Source organism: Meleagris gallopavo, chromosome 15, assembly GCF_000146605.3.
Source record: "Meleagris gallopavo isolate NT-WF06-2002-E0010 breed Aviagen turkey brand Nicholas breeding stock chromosome 15, Turkey_5.1, whole genome shotgun sequence".
Taxonomy (NCBI): Eukaryota; Metazoa; Chordata; class Aves; order Galliformes; family Phasianidae; genus Meleagris; species Meleagris gallopavo.
In genome coordinates, this window is record NC_015025.2 from 7,336,562 (window position 1) to 7,354,925 (window position 18,364).

The 18,364-nt window shown below is 38.8% G+C and overlaps 1 long non-coding RNA gene across 2 annotated transcripts; it reads left to right on the forward strand.

The window, feature by feature from the left end:
- Positions 1-3,475: 3,475 nt before the first annotated feature.
- Positions 3,476-17,668, forward strand: LOC109370072. 2 transcript variants are annotated; one of them, XR_002119860.1, is made up of 4 exons: positions 3,476-3,518; positions 10,451-10,490; positions 11,019-11,121; positions 15,120-17,668. It is a non-coding gene; the product is annotated as an uncharacterized LOC109370072 (long non-coding RNA). The 2 variants fall into 2 exon arrangements; XR_002119859.1 differs by lacking the exon at positions 15,120-17,668 and adding an exon at positions 11,698-14,188.
- Positions 17,669-18,364: the final 696 nt, after the last annotated feature.

Below are 18,364 nucleotides of genomic sequence, written 5' to 3' on the forward strand. Positions count from 1 at the left end.
AGGCAGTTCAGAAGTGAATAGTAATTACAATAAACCACAGATCTCAAATCTTCCTAATCCAAGAGCAAAACAGTGGGAATTAAATCTGAAAAAGGCTAGGTCATGCAGAAATGACACACAGATTGGGATCAAGAAAAAATGACATACTCGGAAAACTTTTTTCAAGATAGTGAAAAATGCCATACATCTAATTCAGCACAATGACTGGTTTACAGCAAGACAAATTCAAAGCAAAAACAAGGTGATTTGCTGCAAGCAACTCCCAGCCAAATCGTTCAGTTGCACTGATGATATTGCTGTTTACTTAGCAATATATTGTTTTCTAAATGATATAAAAGTTTAAATCGAAGTTGTAGATCAAACAAAGGATGTGTTGGCCTGATCCATGTGCTGTTTCAATTGTATCTTTGCTAATCATAGTTAGAGGTGTTACCTAAGTAAGCTGGTGTTATCTCTTCTGAGATAACATGGGAGCTACTGTGCTTTTCAGCCAAGAAAGAAACGCTGACGGATTGTAGGAATCAGGCAGAAATCTAGGCTGACTGCTCATAATTTAATCAGTAGGACTGGTGATACGGATACCTGGCAGGAGAATGTACCTAATTCTGCAGATAGATTTGCAATGCCCATGTAATGAACACATCTGATTCCTCGTAGTCTGTAGGTAGTAATACCACTTTATCAACTGCCATGAAAAAGAGGACACAAACCACTAGAAGTGAGACTGATGATCCATCTGCTAGGAAGAAGCATTCCAGATATGACAAAAGGACACTGCAGGCTTGTGGATGATTTCTAAACCATTATGCCTCATCCAGTGGAGGAGCTGGAGTTGCTCCTGTCCCAGGAAGAACAGAGGATTTATGTGGCAGAAGTGAGAGAGAGGTGGGAGATAAATGAGAAGGGGAGAGATGGTTTGGGGAAAATGTGACTTTATGGGAGAAATTAGGCAGTAAAACCACACTTCTCAGCAGTGGTTCTCAGCAGTGGATGAGACAAACTGTAAACTGCATTTTCTTGCAAATCCTTCACTGCCAAAAGCCACTTGCTATGAGGCTGAATCATTGCTGTTGCTGACACAGACAGGAAGGGCTCCCCATATGCTCACTTTATCTCATTAGCTCCAGCACACGAATGTGACAGGGCCAGGAGGGAGTAGAGGAAAAACACAATGAACTTCAAAGGTCCTGGCATTATGGCATGTAGAGACTATAGCAGCAAGCATGAAACAGAGGATCCTCTGTGGCTGACATACGGGAGTCCAAATTAGACCCAAACCTGTTCTCTGATAACGGGAACTGAAGGAATAGCTAATGGCTTCCCTCTTCCCTTCAAGAGCTGTATTAAGCATATACAGAAGATATATCCTGAATTAATATAAAAATAACAATTTTTCTGGCTCTTAAATTTTATTTTCCTTTTTTTTTTCAATCTACTAACACAAGGTTGTCATGCTATCAATTGTGGAAGTGCAAAAGATGGAGAAACAGTCATCGGTGATCTATGCTGAAATTGGTGTCAATGAGGCATCCTTAGAAGGAGAACTGTGATGGAAGACAGATTCTGGAGAAGGTCTATGTGACCTGGATCACAGTATCTGTGATGGATGCATAGATTTTACGTGAAACTAGTGGAGTCCATGTTATTAGATCAGTCATGAGGGTGTCAGAAGCAAGGAGGTACCACAGCTATTGTTGTTTGATGAGCATTAAATCAGCCATTTTATGTTTATGCTTTGCAATGCAGTCTTTAATTACCTGATTGCATACTTTTTTGTTGGAGGATCTGTCTCACCACAGGTGAACTCTGTGGGACAAATCAGCTGCATAGCAAAGCACTGTTGTGTGCAAGACTGCCTTGTTGCTGGAGGCACAGAAAGGCACAGACTGAGTGACTCAGTGATCTGCCTGCAGGAACAAAAGGGCTAGCTGCTGAGCAACTCATCTGACATCAAAATTCCCCAAGGCTGCTGCTAATTGTATCACTAATTTTGTGGGTAGCTGTGATATCATAGTGTATAGCATTGGATGTGTTTTGCAGCAGTACTGGCAAAGTACAACTACAGTGAATGCTGATTAATGTTATGCCATGAACAAATGAATTACTGTTGATATTGTGGTCAGCACAGGACAAAATTGCTCTAAAGGCATCCTAAAAATATGCACACGCTTTTTTTTTTTTTTTTGTCTGAGCAATAGAAAATGTGCCAAATTCATTTAGAAGTCTGTTATGCAAATAAACACGAGTGACATGAAGCTCTGGGATTAGCATTGTTAGTAAAGGTTAAAAAAAGTTCTTTAATGCTACACATTATATTTATTGAATCATACTGCAAGGAAGAAAAAATGCCCCTTAGAGTTTGGTTTGCTTTTGTACATGTACCCATGTAAATAGCTGGGAAAAAGACATCCTATTCCTTCTTTTATTATTATAAGGCCATATAGAACAAGTTTTATACTTCATTGCACTTTCAGAGAGCTGAACCACTGGGACAATTTGGGCCTAAACTCATCCACTTGTTTCCTCACAGGCATGGGGAGATGGGGATTTTAAGGCAATTGAGTGAATTGGCCAGCTAGATCAAGCTGAGCCATTTCTGCCAAGCTTATGAGCAGAAGTAAGTGGGTGTCTGCAACGCGTCTGACATAGAAGGGAGGTGCAGAGTGTATATCATAGTCCTTCAGGAGAGGTGTTACTAGTAATTTATTTTTTCCTCACAAAGGACTCTGCACTTGTATAAGCATAAGGGGAAATCCACCTGCTGGCATCATGACTTGGGGTTGTCCCACACCTTCAAGCCTGACAGCGCTGGCCCTGTTAAGTGCTGGGCTTTCTTTGGTCCTCGTGCTTCTGCAGCCTTGTCTGTCCTGTCTCCATTCCACAACATGACCTCCACCTTGCTGAGTCTGATAAGAAACAGGAGTTATTTAAGTTTCAAATAAGTGCTTTGATATGTCAGCTAGCTCTGCTGCGACTGAAGATCCTACTAGGTTTTTCTTCCATTTCTAGGCATTCACAGGATCTGCAGTTCTGACTCTCCAGAAGATATTTTGTCTTTGATTTCATTTTTATTATGGTTTCTAATAAACAAACAAATCAAACAATAGTACAGGGGTCCACTGCAGTTGTGAAATAAATGGAGAAATCATTCCTTTGATTTACAGGTAGTAGCAAAATTAAGACAAGACAAGAGAGACTTGGAAAAGCTAGTTCCAAGTAGAGAAGAAAGGAAACACTACAGAGAAAGAAGTAGCATAGCTGGACTGATGTATCTTTTAATTTTGTTTTATTTAGCAAAGAAAGCAGTCATATTAAGCTAATCTTGCCATAGTGGAAATGCTAAGTCACGGCCTGAAGCAGTGATTGAGCACCTGGTGGGAAGGCAGGGCCAATCCAGGCGAGCTCAGGTGCATGCAATGCATCTGAATGACCACCCCTTCCCCGACCACATTTAAAGGTTGGCAGTGGAGGTGAGGGCTTCTGGCTGGAGATCCCTGTGTATCTGAGGTCATTTGAAGGTAAGCAGGTTCTTTCTTTTGTTTCTGCATCTACAGCTGTTGCGTTTGAACAAGTCCTCATTTGCTGCAGCCTAGGACTTTGCTACTCTGCTGTTGTTGCTATGCTTTCCATTGTGTTACACTTACCAAATCCTGATGAACTTAAAATATTTGCAGTGGTCGTCATAGTCCTAAAAAGCAACGCTCCTTACAGGAATCTCGTAAGTTAACTTTCTTGGCAGAATTAAAAAAAAAAATAACAGTACATCAGTAGAGGCAGATGATCACACCAGAGAAGGGGGAAGAACATGTTCATTGACTCTGGCTCACAACTAAGGAATTAATCAAAAGGATTAAGTATTATTGTTGCTTGAGTCTCAGTTTAACGAGGTACTTAAGTATATGTTTAATATTACAAACTGACTTGATAATTTAGAAGATGACCTCTGTAGTGGTGTTCTGAGTTCCTTGTTTTGTTGTTTTTGTTTTTGTTTTTTAATTAATCTCAGCAATATTAAATTGTTAACATTTAAGGACAAATGTATGTCTAAAAATATATATAATTAAACTTAGCTTTGGGGGTCTGCAGCAGCAGACAAATGTTTACTTATGGTCTCTACTGAAGAAATTAGGCCCTGAAGAGTTACTTGCTTGCACTGAATGCAAGATCTGCTCTGTATTTATTACAATCCTGAAGTTGTACCTGACATGCAGCAACAAGAAGTTCTCCAACTGGATAACTGAGAGCAAGCAACTCTTATGTCAGCTCTCTTATCTTTGAGGATGTTTTCCCTGCAGTGACTGATATTTAATAGATAGCCAGAGTAGAAAAAGAAAAGGAGACTTGTAATTTTTTTCAGTATGTATTTGTTCTACACTTCTCAATGTTTCCATTATAAAATGCATCTGATTTTTGAGGGAGATTTTGGTGAGATCCATACAATCTAATTTGTGTCTATGTTACACAAACTATCTCCTCTTATCTGTAGGGAGAGGTAAGATACGAGCTGTTCAACCTAACCCAAAATCTAAGAAACATCTAAGAAATATTCCAGTGAATTTAGATAAGGTATTAAAAGTTTTACTACTTCAGCGTTTGGTGGCTCTCTGGAACAGAAAAGACCAGTTTCATAATTCACAGACTGCTTAAGTACAATAAGTTTTTTTTCCTTTATCTTAGAAAACTGTTGGGAGTGAGGATCATGTAACCTGATTATCAATTTTGAGGCTTTTGGTTTAGAAATGCCTTGCTTTTCAAAAAGCATGGTGGATGAAAAGGCTGAAATGACTTAATAAATGCTTGAAGCAGTCAGCTTTGTGAAGGACTACAGCCTTTTGGCCTCATGAATACAGTATTTCAGGTATTTACAGCTTTCACCCTATCTCTGGTTGGCTTAGAAAGATTTTAAGATTTTTGTTTTGCTCCCAAACTCAGAGTACAATGTTCCTTGTCTGTCTAATACTAAAAGTGCTCACAATTCCTGCAAGAGGATGTAACAAACATACTCTGCTATTTTTTATGGAGGAAAAACTGCTTAAACAGTCATGAAACTTCTGCTTCTTTTGTGAACACATTCACAAATTCCAAGAGCTATTCAAATGCAAGGATAAATATAAACATTTCTGCACCAAGCAGTCCTTATTGACAGTGTGCTGTTTGTCATTCTTGCTTTGAAAGCTTTAGTTGCCAGTTCTGTGAGCAGCATTTATCCCTTGTAATTCCATGAAGATGAACAGCCAAGACTGAAAACTCAGCTACAAAAATTTGCCCTCCAGTGCAATTCAGTAAAAACAAACACATTCTCTTTCAATTGAAATGATCCCCAAAAGGATGAAATAAAAAGATGAATTGCAGAATACGATCATTAATATAATACCACAGACCATATTAAAAATAACATTTCTTATAAAATCTAATTAATACTTAATCAGGGACCTGGAAAGTCTTTACCTTATTGCCTCTGCTGACTATATTTCTCATAGTCTGAATAATAACAAAATATTTTCCTTTTCAGTTGTATTTTCAGTGGCAATTAGAGTGGTACAGTGGGAGTCTGACGACTAAGTGTGTTCGAAAATCCCAATAGGTATTGATCTTCCAAATCCTCATTTCTTTTTTAATTAGTTTTATTGAAGTGTTTGTGTGTGGTGAAACAACTGCAAAGTGTGTGACCTGTGACTACTGCAGGAAACACACTTCTTAAATTTAAAAGCTCTGAACACAACTCTAATAACTTTTTAATAGGATAATGTCATCTCTTGGTCTTACACATCTACATTTGGGAGTGACTTGCCTTAACCAAACCTCTTTATGCAAGTATAGCAGATCATAAACATGTTTTGATCATTCATTTCCTACAGTAGTATCATCTGGCACTGCAAGGGTGTCTTATACATATGGTTGTGAGCCCATAATTCTCCCAAAAGAAATGCCTTATTTGTGTGTGTTACCTCTCAGGAAATCCTTCGGGATTCCTACCTTGGAAGGAGCCATCTAATCAATGGAGTAACATGTCAGGAGCTGTTAGACAAAATCATGCTGGCTGTACACAGCAGTCTTGCTGCAAAGTCTTGGATGCTTTTCACATACTGGACTCACTGAGGCTCAAACTGTAGGATTTTTCTTGGATCTCAGAGGATGGCAGCATAAGGTCTTGTGTACAACTTCAGGCTTGGAGGCCATTAGTAGGATCTGATGGGTGCCTCCCAATCTCCTATAACAAAAAAAGCATGTGCCAAACTTCAGAGTACAGATAGTGATAAAACAAGTGAAGGTTAAAAGCAGACATAAGATTTGGTGGAGCAGACTCTCTCACTCTCACTGTCCTGCCTCTGTAGAATGCAGACTGATCTGTTAGGGTCCTGCAGACAGATGGTAGGAAATACTTTCTTCTTCTCATCATCACCACAAAACTATCACCCTATTGCCCGCAGACTTCTTCTGGGCTTCAGGAGCATTTCATGGACTCCCAAGGATCTGTTGATGACAGACTGGGATTTGTTAATAGGGCTATGGTCTGCTGAGTGAGCAAGCCTACTTGTACATGATGTGTTGCTTTCTTTCTGAAAAATAGCAAAGGTAACTTATCTGTAATTGTAATCACAGCATTTCTTTTGATATTATCTTAAAAGTATTGCTGCAATACAACTCTTTTCTTGCCTATGCCTTGGATCTTAATCCAATACAGGTCAGTCTAGTGTTTATAGATGTTCCTGATTAGTTCTTAACTTTCATTACTGATCCTATTGACGTGAGCCATATCTGTAAATTAATTTGCATTGAATAAATGAAAACAAGGAAAAGTTGGGGAAATTAAATCCCACCAAAAATCAAACAGCTTGCGAAGTGTGGTGTCTAGAACATCTTGTGTTGGCCTTGTGCATTAAAAACTTGAGAATGCAGCAGCTATTACACGTCATTCAGCAATTTCCTGTATGATTCAGTAAAAAAGTATTTATGCTCAATAAACTGGCAGAAACCTGAGGTTTTTAAATAATTTGAGAGTGGAGAGGACGATGCACTTGAAATCATATATTCTGTAAGTAAGCTCTAAAGTGTGGTCCATAGCCCTGAACTAGCCTTTAATGTCTGGGAAGTATTTAGAGGTTCTTCAGTCCAGACTGCAAAGGTCACTGAAGAGTTCTCAAGGCTTTTGGCTGAATTTTAGACTTGGCTCAGAAGGTCTGTTCTAACTCTACTTTCTACCCTAGAAAAACTCATTTCTCATTCACAAAGCCAAATTTTCATTTGGTTGAACTTTACTTTCACTTTGCAGAAATGAGGGTATGCTATTTCTAGCATCTTCAGGGGAATTTGGGCTCATCTGCCTGAGGCACACCATTAAAACTAAGCAATTGTCTTCAGGACTTCAATATTCACTGAAGTATATGAAGTGGTTACTCAGTCAGTGTAGCTTTTGAGGTGGAGATAATTCAAATACACTGAAATGCCAGATCATACTCATTCTCTTAAGTACACACCACCTTGTACAAGTGTGATTTTTTTTTTTTCCTTGCTCTTGGCTGTGGCTCCAAGTATTGCCTTAGTATATGCAGCAACATCTCCTTATTGTGACCGAGGAACCCTAGAAAATTTGTGTTCCCTTTGCTGAGTTCACAAAATTCTTCCTAACCTTAGAATTCAGACTACGTGTCCACTCTGTTCAAATGAGGTTTCCATCCTTATTGTGGCATAGTTCAGCTAAGGAAGGCATCAGCAGCAATCTGAAGGAAAAATACTTGGAAACGTTCTTGGAATTTGTTCTGTAGTTAGTGTTGGAGGCTATGGGAGAATGAAGTGCACGACTATGGTGGAAGATGTGATTCTATTTGGTCTGAATAAACTTTAACAAAATCTGAGCTTCTTACAGGGAAAAAAGGCCACAGCTCAAATTGGAGGGCATTGGATTTCCTTTTCCTTGTGCTCTATTACCCTCTAGTGGTTGAGTCTTTGTGCATCATCTAAAGTGAGGACGAAGTTGATTGAGATTTTCATACAATGTTCTTTAACTGATCATCCCTGACCTCTAAAATCTTAATGTGTTTTAACTTAATTTTAACTTAAATAAAGGAGTAGTAGAAAAATGGGGGGGGGGGGGGTGGATCCCAATCAGCTAATCTTTGGGGGGAAAAATGTGAGAAGCAGTAACTTCATCAGACTTGAAAGAACGATCCTCAAAGCCAAAGGATGGAGAGTCACAGTAGGAAGATAAGAATATACCCTAAATATCGATGAAGATCTAATGTTATATTCTCTAACATCTTTCTGTTCTAAGTGAGCAATGGGAGACACAAAATGGCAATAATATTAAAAACTTAGGAATGGACAAGTATATTAAACTTTCTTTTTTATTTCTGGTTGTCATGGAGACACAATCATTCAATGTTCCTAGGGAATAAAATTGTTTTAAATACCAGCTATTTCTGATTTCATATTCTTTTAAGGGTTTTGAAAGGATTTATGTAATTGTTCAGTTTGTTCATTCTCAGTCATTCTAAAATTATCAGCCAGAACAATGTGTCTATTAATATTAATGGATGAACACTCTCTCATCAGTTTGATTTCAGTTAAACCAAGAATACAAATCTCAGAACAATCGGATAATTGTCACACTTCCTTTATTTAGAAGGAGATTCAAGTGCATACTTCAGAGCAGTTGTTTTATATTTTCCTTTGGTTACATTAGTAGTTTTCAGTGAGTACTCACACTGTACTGTTTGCACAGCCATGATTAATCAGTTATGTGATATAAGCTCTGTTCTGGCAGTATGACTTATGTAAATAAGCAGTGTGATTCTAATTATGAATATAACAACACAACATTCAATTTGGAATTATCATTAGGGTATATTCCATTATTTATTAGAACTAACAGAAATAATTCAATCATATTTTTGAACCTGTCCAACAGCTACACATTCCATGCTGTATGTTTAATGGCACAACTTTCCTCTAGCAATCCTTTCCATGAGAACTATATCGAAGTAAACTCAGCAGGATTCTTGATAAAGATTTTTTTCAAAGAAAATGTAGAATACTATTGGAAATTCATTCAGGCTATGTTGAAGCTTGGAACACCAAGCACTTGAATATTAGTGAATCGCAAAACCATTCCCAAAATATGATCAGATGAACACCTGTTTGAAACCAGAACAAAAATATACAGAACTTTCTCACTCCATCTGTAGGAGTGCAGAGACCAAGACATTGGTTTGGGTTTCTTTTGCTTCTCTCAAAATGAGATGGCTGCCAGAAGAGCATCCTCTCTGTCAACGGAACCTCAGTACAGCAAAGCTCAGGCTCTGTTAGTAACACATGTTTTACAGTCCTAGAGAGATAGGTACTCTGAGCAGTCCTAAGTAGCAGTGTTGCACTTCTAGATAAGTTGAATCTGACAGCAACACTGCTAGTTTTAGCATGTGCTAACCACAGTGACATTCAGGGTCATGTAACTCAGGAGGAGCTTTTCTTGTTCATCCCCTGGTTGGTAGAGACCAGTCAGTGAGAGGTTCCTTGTGTCCTTCCTGCCACCTGAAGGGCAGAGCTTTCCTAAGGCATTTCTAGGCTTCTATAGTGCACCAATCCTATGTCCTATGTGACAGTCTATTGCTGAAAATTACACTGTCTTGGAACCAGAAGGGAAACTTCCAGTAATGTCTGTATACAGCAGCAGCTCTACTTGCATTTTCAAAGTTCTTATCATTATTACTACTTAAGTCCTTTGTGAGCAGGACACAATGCTAATAGTAGGATAAGTGCTAATGTAAGTTAAACAAGACTGTTCTTAATATTAGGTTGAAAAGACCAGAATATGAAAAAAGCAAGGGAGGCATCATGCCAGCCTCACTCTCTATTTCTTACACTTATAGGGAGCGTTCCAAGGTCAAATGGGACTCAAAAAAAACTCCTAGATTCAATTTACAGTACTGGGAAGGTTGGGGTGAGCCTGACAGTGCCATGATTGGTCTGGGATGAAAGAGACTGTCTCTCATAGCACCTACAGGAGGAAACATCCTATGGTATACATACAGACAAGGATTAATCTTCCAAAACTGAAATGAACAGTAGACATCAAGCCATTGAAAAAAGATCACCAGCTCAAAATTCTTGAGAGCTGCTGTATGGCAGAGGTTCACATCTTCCAAGATGTTTCTGCCATGGCTTGTGTTAATCTCTGTGCAACTCCCTACAATTTCTTACATTTTGGCTTTTTTCATTTTGTTGCCAACATGGACAAGCCTAAAGAGGTCTCGAGTTTTCTTTGACCCTTTGCAGGCAAGTATCACACAGCCACAAAGCAGTCCCTGTGTTTGTATCCTCCTCTCCTTTCTGAAGCGGGTGCCAGATCAAGTGAAGCAGAGCATTCTAATAAACGTTGGAGCTTCTCAAAAATCTCCTTATCTCGCTTCTCAGCATTTCTGGTATGTCATAAGGAATTAATTTCTTTTCCTAGGTTAATAAAGATGAAGTCGCATCCTCTTCAGGATCTTAAGGTGAGGCTTTCTGTGGTGTTCAGCTCAAATATTGATGGCTTGTATGAGAAGAAATTGTCTCAATTTCTTGCTGCAAAGAACGATCACAACATAAGAATATAGGAATACCTAAAATCTTTTCATGATAAAGCAGATATTGAAACTGCTGATAATGTCACCATAAGCTTCAGACTTTTCCACCCACAGTAAGTCCAGTCACTGCTATTACAGAAGAGCCCTTCACTCTGTTTTTTACTATCCCTTTTGATTCCAGCCTTAGAGGCAGTGAGGGAATTACCACTAGAACTCTACAGCCTTCTAATGAAGCCTTTAATGGGGCTTCAGTGATGACTTATTTCCCAGAAACTGAATTATTGAGTAAAATCATTCTGTTTTAATCTCACCGTATCTTGCCTTACTGTGCTTTGTCTTGTAAGGAAACTGCTCTGTTTGCCCCCTTCCAAGATTCAGAGGTAAAAGGACACAGGTGCTAGCTCACAGCTAGTTTCTAGATGAAACACCATCCTATCACACTTTTTTTTTTGCCAGGTATAAATTACTGGGGTGAGCAGCTCTACAAAGCAACAGGAAATTGGAAGATAGAACCAAACCAACACATTTCTATCTTTTTTTTTTCTTTTAATATGCTCAGGTGGGTTTTTATTCTGATGCTCTCTGTTAAAATAAGTATGAACCTAAAGAATTAAATCATATATAGCCTGCTGCTTTCTAGCAAGAGACTTCTGCCTGGTTCTCAGTGTGTGTGTATGGTGTAGAAAGCTTGAAAAATACAGACTTAGACTGAAGTATCTCTGAATTGGTCTTAAAAACCTGTACTTTCTCCTGGTTAGAAATTCTCACAAGTCTCTTAGCTATGAAGTTCAAGTTATGTTTACTATCCTAAGAAAGTTACCTTTCTTTTAGTGTATTCCTTCTTAGTGTTTGAAATTAATTCAATATTAGGAAATAAGTGAAGCAAGAAGCTAATTATTTAAAGCAAATTTAACGAATGTATAAACTTCATTTATGACCAACTGAATGTTTCTGATTAAGATGGTGGTAAAAGCTCTTACATCATCGCAAACAAGTTTCTTGTTCTCCTCAAAAAAACAATTATAGTGTAGTGGTATTACACTGAAATTTTCCAACGTAATAGGCGTTTTCTGCAGCCTGCTTTATTTTGTTCCTGCCTTTGGGGAACACTTCTTCACATGGTAACTTCCTTCAGGTCAATATGCTGCTCCAGCATCCCATGCGTGAGGTGGTGTGCAGCTGGAGCACAGTCATGCTGAGTGAAGGAGACCCGGATCAGCTCTACTCTTCAATGTGAATGCTGTATCATCAATGACTTAGATATCCACCCCTCAAAATTAGGAAAAGCTTGGACTGATGAAGGAAAAAGCAGAAATTAAGGAGGTGTTGCTTTTTGAGCTTCTAGGAAGAATATCAGAAAGCAGAATAAAACTGCAGCTTTTCCTTCAGCATCAAAATGGAATAGTTTGTTTTCATTCTATTCTTCATCTGCCTTATCAAGTAGAATCCTCTTTATTTCTAGGTATTTTTCTCTAAGCTTCACTTTAATAGCCTTAGCATAAATTTTTTGCTTTGTCTTCAAACTTGAAAGTTCACATTTGTTTTTAGGCTTGGTTTTCTTTTCTAATAGAAATTCAGGTTTCTGGATGCCTCTCTGCTGGGACTATTGTGGTACAGCAGTGGTGATGCTGAACCTGGAAGCCCAACCTAAAGTCAACAGCCAACAAGAAAGACTGGATTACTCCAGTGAGCAGATGTAACTTATGTGAACAAATGACAGCTTTGTTACTGTTTTTCAAAGGCTTCTGCCTCATAGCCTGAGTCAAAGGTCTTGACAGTCATCCAGATTGCCTCAATGTTTTGGTAATAATCTGACCTTGCTCTATGGGTATTTACTAGCTAGATTGCCAGTAGTAGCTCGAAATTTTGATTCCACCCACGCTTGACTTATATTTGGTACTTACATTTCTTCTAAAAGGGCAAAGAAAACTAAAATATTAAGGTTGTTGACAAGACAATTCATCTTAAAGTTTGTGTTAGCCCTGTCTGACGTCTTTTTCCCCACTCACACTCAAGTCTATTGCAACGGCAGAGGAGAGGAGGAAAAAAAAAAACAATTGAAGTGTTACTTCACAAAATCTCTTCTTCCGTTGTCAGATCAGTGAGCAACTGAGCAATTTTCCTTGAGTAATTCTGTGAGCATGATACAGTAATATCAGAAAATGGAGATCGCAGTGAAATGCTTCCTGGAGTAGTCTTGGGCACTTCAGTTAGAAGGCATTCTTCATAATGGGTTCTATATTGATTTGTTCTTTATGTCCAATAAGATGACAGCAAAAAAAAATGTGCATCTATCAGTGGGCATATAACTTAAGCCCTCCTGTTGGAATTGATCTTGGTTATTTTCCTAAAGACAGTTCCCCATTTGTTTTGACTACCACACATTTGTTAGAACCTACAGTGGAAAAGGGAACTTTGGATCTCTCAAGAAAATGAGCTCTATTGCTGAAATGAATGTTTCTTAACCACATGGCCTCAAAATGTGCTAACAAAATCTGGGCTGGCTGGTAGCTCTGCTGTTTCTGTGTATAAAGGAGTTAAAATTGATTCAGCACGCTTATATTGGGTTAACTATATCTATACTAGGCAGGCTGTGGTTGTGCCAGCCCTGCAGCTTCTTCTACTAATAACAGAGATCCATTCTCACACCATCTTGATTAAATCTTATTGCCATGGGCAGTTATTCACAATGCATAATGCTGCTTCTGCAGGCCTTCCTGTTGTCTAAGTACAACATAGAGATTGCTGGCTGCTAAGTTAAATAAAAAAGAAAGAGAAATGGAATAGAAAACTTGGGCTTTCTGACCCACTGGTATTGTTAACAACATTAAACCAACTTTATAATGTTGCCACAAAATAGTGGAACTTTATTCTTCACATTGGTGAGCCGGAGACAGGTGTAATTAGAGAAAGGTGGGCACTGCAGTAGTCGTTACTGTTCTTTTTGGCATAGAGACATTTACTTAATAATAATGTGGATTATTTTTTCCTGGTGCTTAGTAGCCTTATAAACAACAGTGTCTGAAGAGAATCAGAAAGTCAGACTTGGTCCTATGCCTGCCTGATGCATGGATCAAAATTCAGTGCTTGTGGAAGCTCCTGAAATTCTCCTGTGCCAGCAGCTGCATCTGAGGGACTAATGAAATATAACTGTGATACAAATGCTGAGCCAAGTCCTTAACGACATTTCAGTAAGTTAGAAACTGCATTTCAAACCTTCTAAACACACTGGAAATAAGGAAGATCTTGAGTTATCCATAATCTGAATATGATGCTGATTTCTGCTTATGACAATCTTTGACTAAATATTCAGAACTTAGAAAAATACAGAAGAGCGATGTACTGCCTAGAGATATCCTCTAGTACTTTGTGAAATCCTTATGGTACAGGTGTGTTAGTGGAGTCCGTGTCTTCCCTGGTTTGGTTCAATCCTTGGAAAATGCACTGGTTTGCTTCCTGGTTTAGGCTGTAATTCCAGACTAGGGATGTGCAAGTGGGATTTAAACATAGTGGAAAACAAAAGAAAACTTAAGGGAACAGACTTCCACTGGCAGTGCTTCCTTTCTCCCCTTTATGCACTTCAAGGCAAGATAGTCATGCCTGTAATGTGAATTATACAGTTTTAACAGAACATCCTATTGAAGAGCTGTGATAGTTGCTTTTTTTTTTTTAAAAGCTGTTTTGGGCCATTACACCAATTAAGGAGGTTCACAATGCTGGTGTCTGAACCCTGTGGGGCCCTCAAAGAAAGCAAAGTTGAGACTGAAAACTGTAGTTCAGGATACACTGTGCTTTGGAGAATCACCTCCAAGGTGGAAGTGCTTGTCATAAAATCTGACATCTGTGGGCTAGGAAGCTGAGAGCTTATTTTACTATCTGAATTTGAAAGAAGCTTCCAGAGAAATGAAAAAGGCTTTTTCAGTGAAAAGGATGCCTTTCTTATAATCTTAAAAGAAAACGTGGAATTTTTGTTCACCTCAAGGTTATGCCATTCCTCAATTCTAAATATGGGTTTGTGTGCACATTTGAGTTTTCCCTCAAACCACACCGCTGTTGTCAAAACTGCCTAATCTTCAAAGACTACAGAGAAAACATTGCAGAACTGAGAATCTGACTTGGGAATACTATGTCAGTGGTGTTCTGACAGTGTTCTAACAAGGGGATCCACAAAACAGTTCTCTTTTAGCAGCAGCGAAACCTCTAGGGAAACTTGTGGGTATATGTCTGCTGAGACGAACGAGACTGAGATTCAAGGCTGTGGAATATGATACAGCTGTGGTGTGTTTGTGATATGCTCCTACTGTTGCTTAGGTGATTTTTTTTTTTTTAAGGTACGCTGGTTAAGTCTAACCTCTTGACTTGTTCTCTTCAAAGCATTGCTTATTAAGTTAAGAACATTTTGCTCACATGCTATTAGGATAATTATGCATATTTTGCTAATTAATAGGATGAGAGTTAGAGAGGACTTCTATGTGGGATTCAAGAAAGGGTTTTAGTAGTTTTTTGCTACTTTCTGGCAGCAGGAGGCATGGACTCTTTTTTTTTTTTTTTTTTCAGATGTTTGATCTCAGAAATTCTCTGGAAATACAGGAGTCTTGGAAAACTCATTAAAATGTCCTTGGTCTTTCCTGCTTTGTTACCAGGAAACACTGGTTTTATACCCTTTTTTGATATTAAAGGTGCTCAGAATAACATTTCATGGCTTGGGAAGAAACTATTGTGGGGATCCTCTGGACTGAGTCTCTGTGTGGTGGTGGTGACAAGGAATGGATCTTGGTGTTCGAGGCATCTGTTTTGTTTTTTTTCTTTCAATCTAAGATGGACATACAAACTCTTTGACCATTACTTAAAGGCTTTACCTTTCTTTTCAAAGTTTTTCATCAGCTTGCACTTAAGGGTGCTAGATTCACACATGTGGAAAATGAAAGAGGAAGAAAGTTGTCCCAGCGAGTTTCCCCATTCCATACCCCTATTAGTCTTGGATGTCTCTTGAGGTCATGGAACTGAAGCTATTGAGGACTTGTTTCACCCACCCACAACACAGAAAGTCCAGTACATAAGGATTACATTGCTTTCTTAAAACTATATAGCAGTTAAAGAATTGTTCTTACTGAAGCAAGAGTTTTGATGTTCATGAAGGCAGACAACGTGGAGTAAATGGTACCAGACACTGAAGAAGCTATGGCATTTTGCATCACTGTGTTCCAAACACATCCACAGTAATTCTGATACTGGCTTTATCCCTGCAAATGCTGTTTATGGAGAAAGAGCATTAGGCTGAAGAGAACGCACGGGATTCCTAAGATGTGGTATGGAGGGGGTGACACCTCTAACAGAATGGCTGTGAGGAATTCAGGTGGCTGCAAGCTGCTGGTGAGCCAGGCTCCACTACAGCCTCCTGTGACTTCTGGGTGAATTTAAGAGGCTCTCCAGGTCACCTATCAGCTTACTGTTGCAAAGTGGAGCGATCTTGCTGTTTCTCCACATTTGCATCTTTTTCCCAATGGTGTGTTCTTTGTGCTGGACTGTGGTGCTTGTTGGCCTCTGCTCAAAATCAAGGCTGAAGAGGAGCAATATTTCCAGCACAAAGGACCTATAAGAGCATCTGGAGCAAAGCACTGTCTCTTGTGTTCTGTCCCTGTGCCCTGGGAAGCCTTGTTATGTTTTCTGATCAGGGCTCTGGGTGTTTTTTTTGTTTTGTTTTTTTAGGAATCTCTTCACTAGTTTTAAGATGAATTATGACTGTTGGTCTCATAAATGAGCCCATCTGTGATATGGGTCTTTAAGAGGGATTTATTCAGCAGAACGTAGACTGAAACTACTCAGACTTCCTAAAGTTACGATTGAAATTACCGGCTTTCGGTTGCTGGAAATTAAGGTTAGAATTAATTCATAGCTAAAAGAATCACTGTCAACTTGTGCAAATTCTTCATGACTTTTTCCCACTTTAAGTCATTTTTCTTAACAGTGACCACAACAGATCTTGTACTTAAATACACATTCTACTACATGCTTTGTGTTACTTCACTCAGGTGAAGTATATCAATTTCTCAACATCAAATGCCACAGTAATAAAACAATGAAAGGAAAGATCACATCAGGTAACACTTGCACTGAAAAACTGCAGTGCTCTTGATGGATTGATCTTTATCAGTCTGTTTGCCTTGTGGATATCTGGATGGCGTGCTCTGTTTTAAATGTGGATTACAGCACTACATTTCAAAAGTTGTTCATACTGTCACTTGCTTTTGTGTTCCTTAACACATCTCAAAATCATATCAACTTGTATTTTTTCTACTAAAAATATCTGCCACGTGTTTCTTGTATAATTTTCTTTACCTTTTCCATTTTTCCTTTCCTTTTTCTCTTCCCTTCTACTCCTCATCTTCCAAAAGTGCGTCTCCAACAGTGAAATAAAATCAAATTGTGTTTTTACAGTGTGATGGTTGCTTTAGTTCCAGGAAAGTAACATTTATTCACAATAGATTCTTTCTTACACTTAATTAGCCTAACAGGCAACACTGGAAAAGGCTGTGTGATGTAGAGACCAGCACAACTTTTAGTGTAGGTTACTGTATGTCCTTTGCTGGGTTATCTACAGCATTGGTTCTCTAATTCTAAAGCTAGCTAAGTTTTCAGCTGAAACAATTCATTTCCCATAATTAGATCTTATTGTAAAACCAGAGGCAAGATTTGGTTTTGATATCATCTTATGTAACTGCATAATTGCATCGGTCATATGGGCTTTGTTGGCACATCAGAAGTGAGACTTTTAGTCATATTGGAAAATACATTAGTTGCTCAACTTGAATTTGTCACACATCTGAAACCAGATTCTGGTGCTCTGGTATCAGAGTGGCCTCAAATTTGAGTGAGATCTGGATTTAGTGAAAACATCCACAAAGGCAATTCAGACTGCAATTTGCCTTCAGGTTTTTGAAAATCATTGAGTTGTGTGAATTTGAAATCTGCTTTAAATGCTATAGATGACGTCTTGATTAAGGAAGACACAGAACCGAAACTTAGGACTAAACATGGGGAAAGATGAGAATTGAATATAAAATGCAAAAGTGAGTGATGTTAAGTTTAGCCAGGATACTTGATTTGAGTGAAACATTTCACAGAACTTTATTTATAGAATCATGCAATAGTTTGATTAGGGTGGGATGTCAGAAGTTCTAGAACAGGAGGATGCCTAGCGCATAGCATATAGGCTTAGCATATTGTTGGCTCATGTCCAGCTTACAATTCCACTGTCGGGGTCATTGATGAAGATATTAAGGAGCATTTGTCCTGGTACTGACCTCTGAGGAGCACCACTTGTCACTGATCTCCATCTGGACGTTGAGCCACTGACCACCACTCTCTGGGTATGATCTCACAACCAAAGAGTTGTTTGATTGACTACATCAGCCACTTCCCTCGGGACTTTGGGATGCATCTCATTAAGTCTCATGGATGTTCAGGTTCCTCACGTGGTCACAAATCTGATCTTTGCTTACAGTGGGAGGAACGTTTCTATTATAATGTTCAAAGCAGAAGAGCATTTGAGGGAAGGGAGAAGGAAGAGAGTTAAAGGGGTAAGAAACTCGATGTAGTGAGGAATTACAGAAATCTAGCAGTAATTCTGGAGGATGAAACAGCTTGCCTGTTATGAGACGGATGTACGGGAGAGTAAGAGGAGTTAAGTAGTAAGAAGGACAGCCGAGACACTGCAAGAAGGATCTGACACTAGAGAGGAAAGAATATGAGAACAGGCTGGAGTGTGTGTGACAGGGAGTTCAACTTGTGGGGCGGGAGAG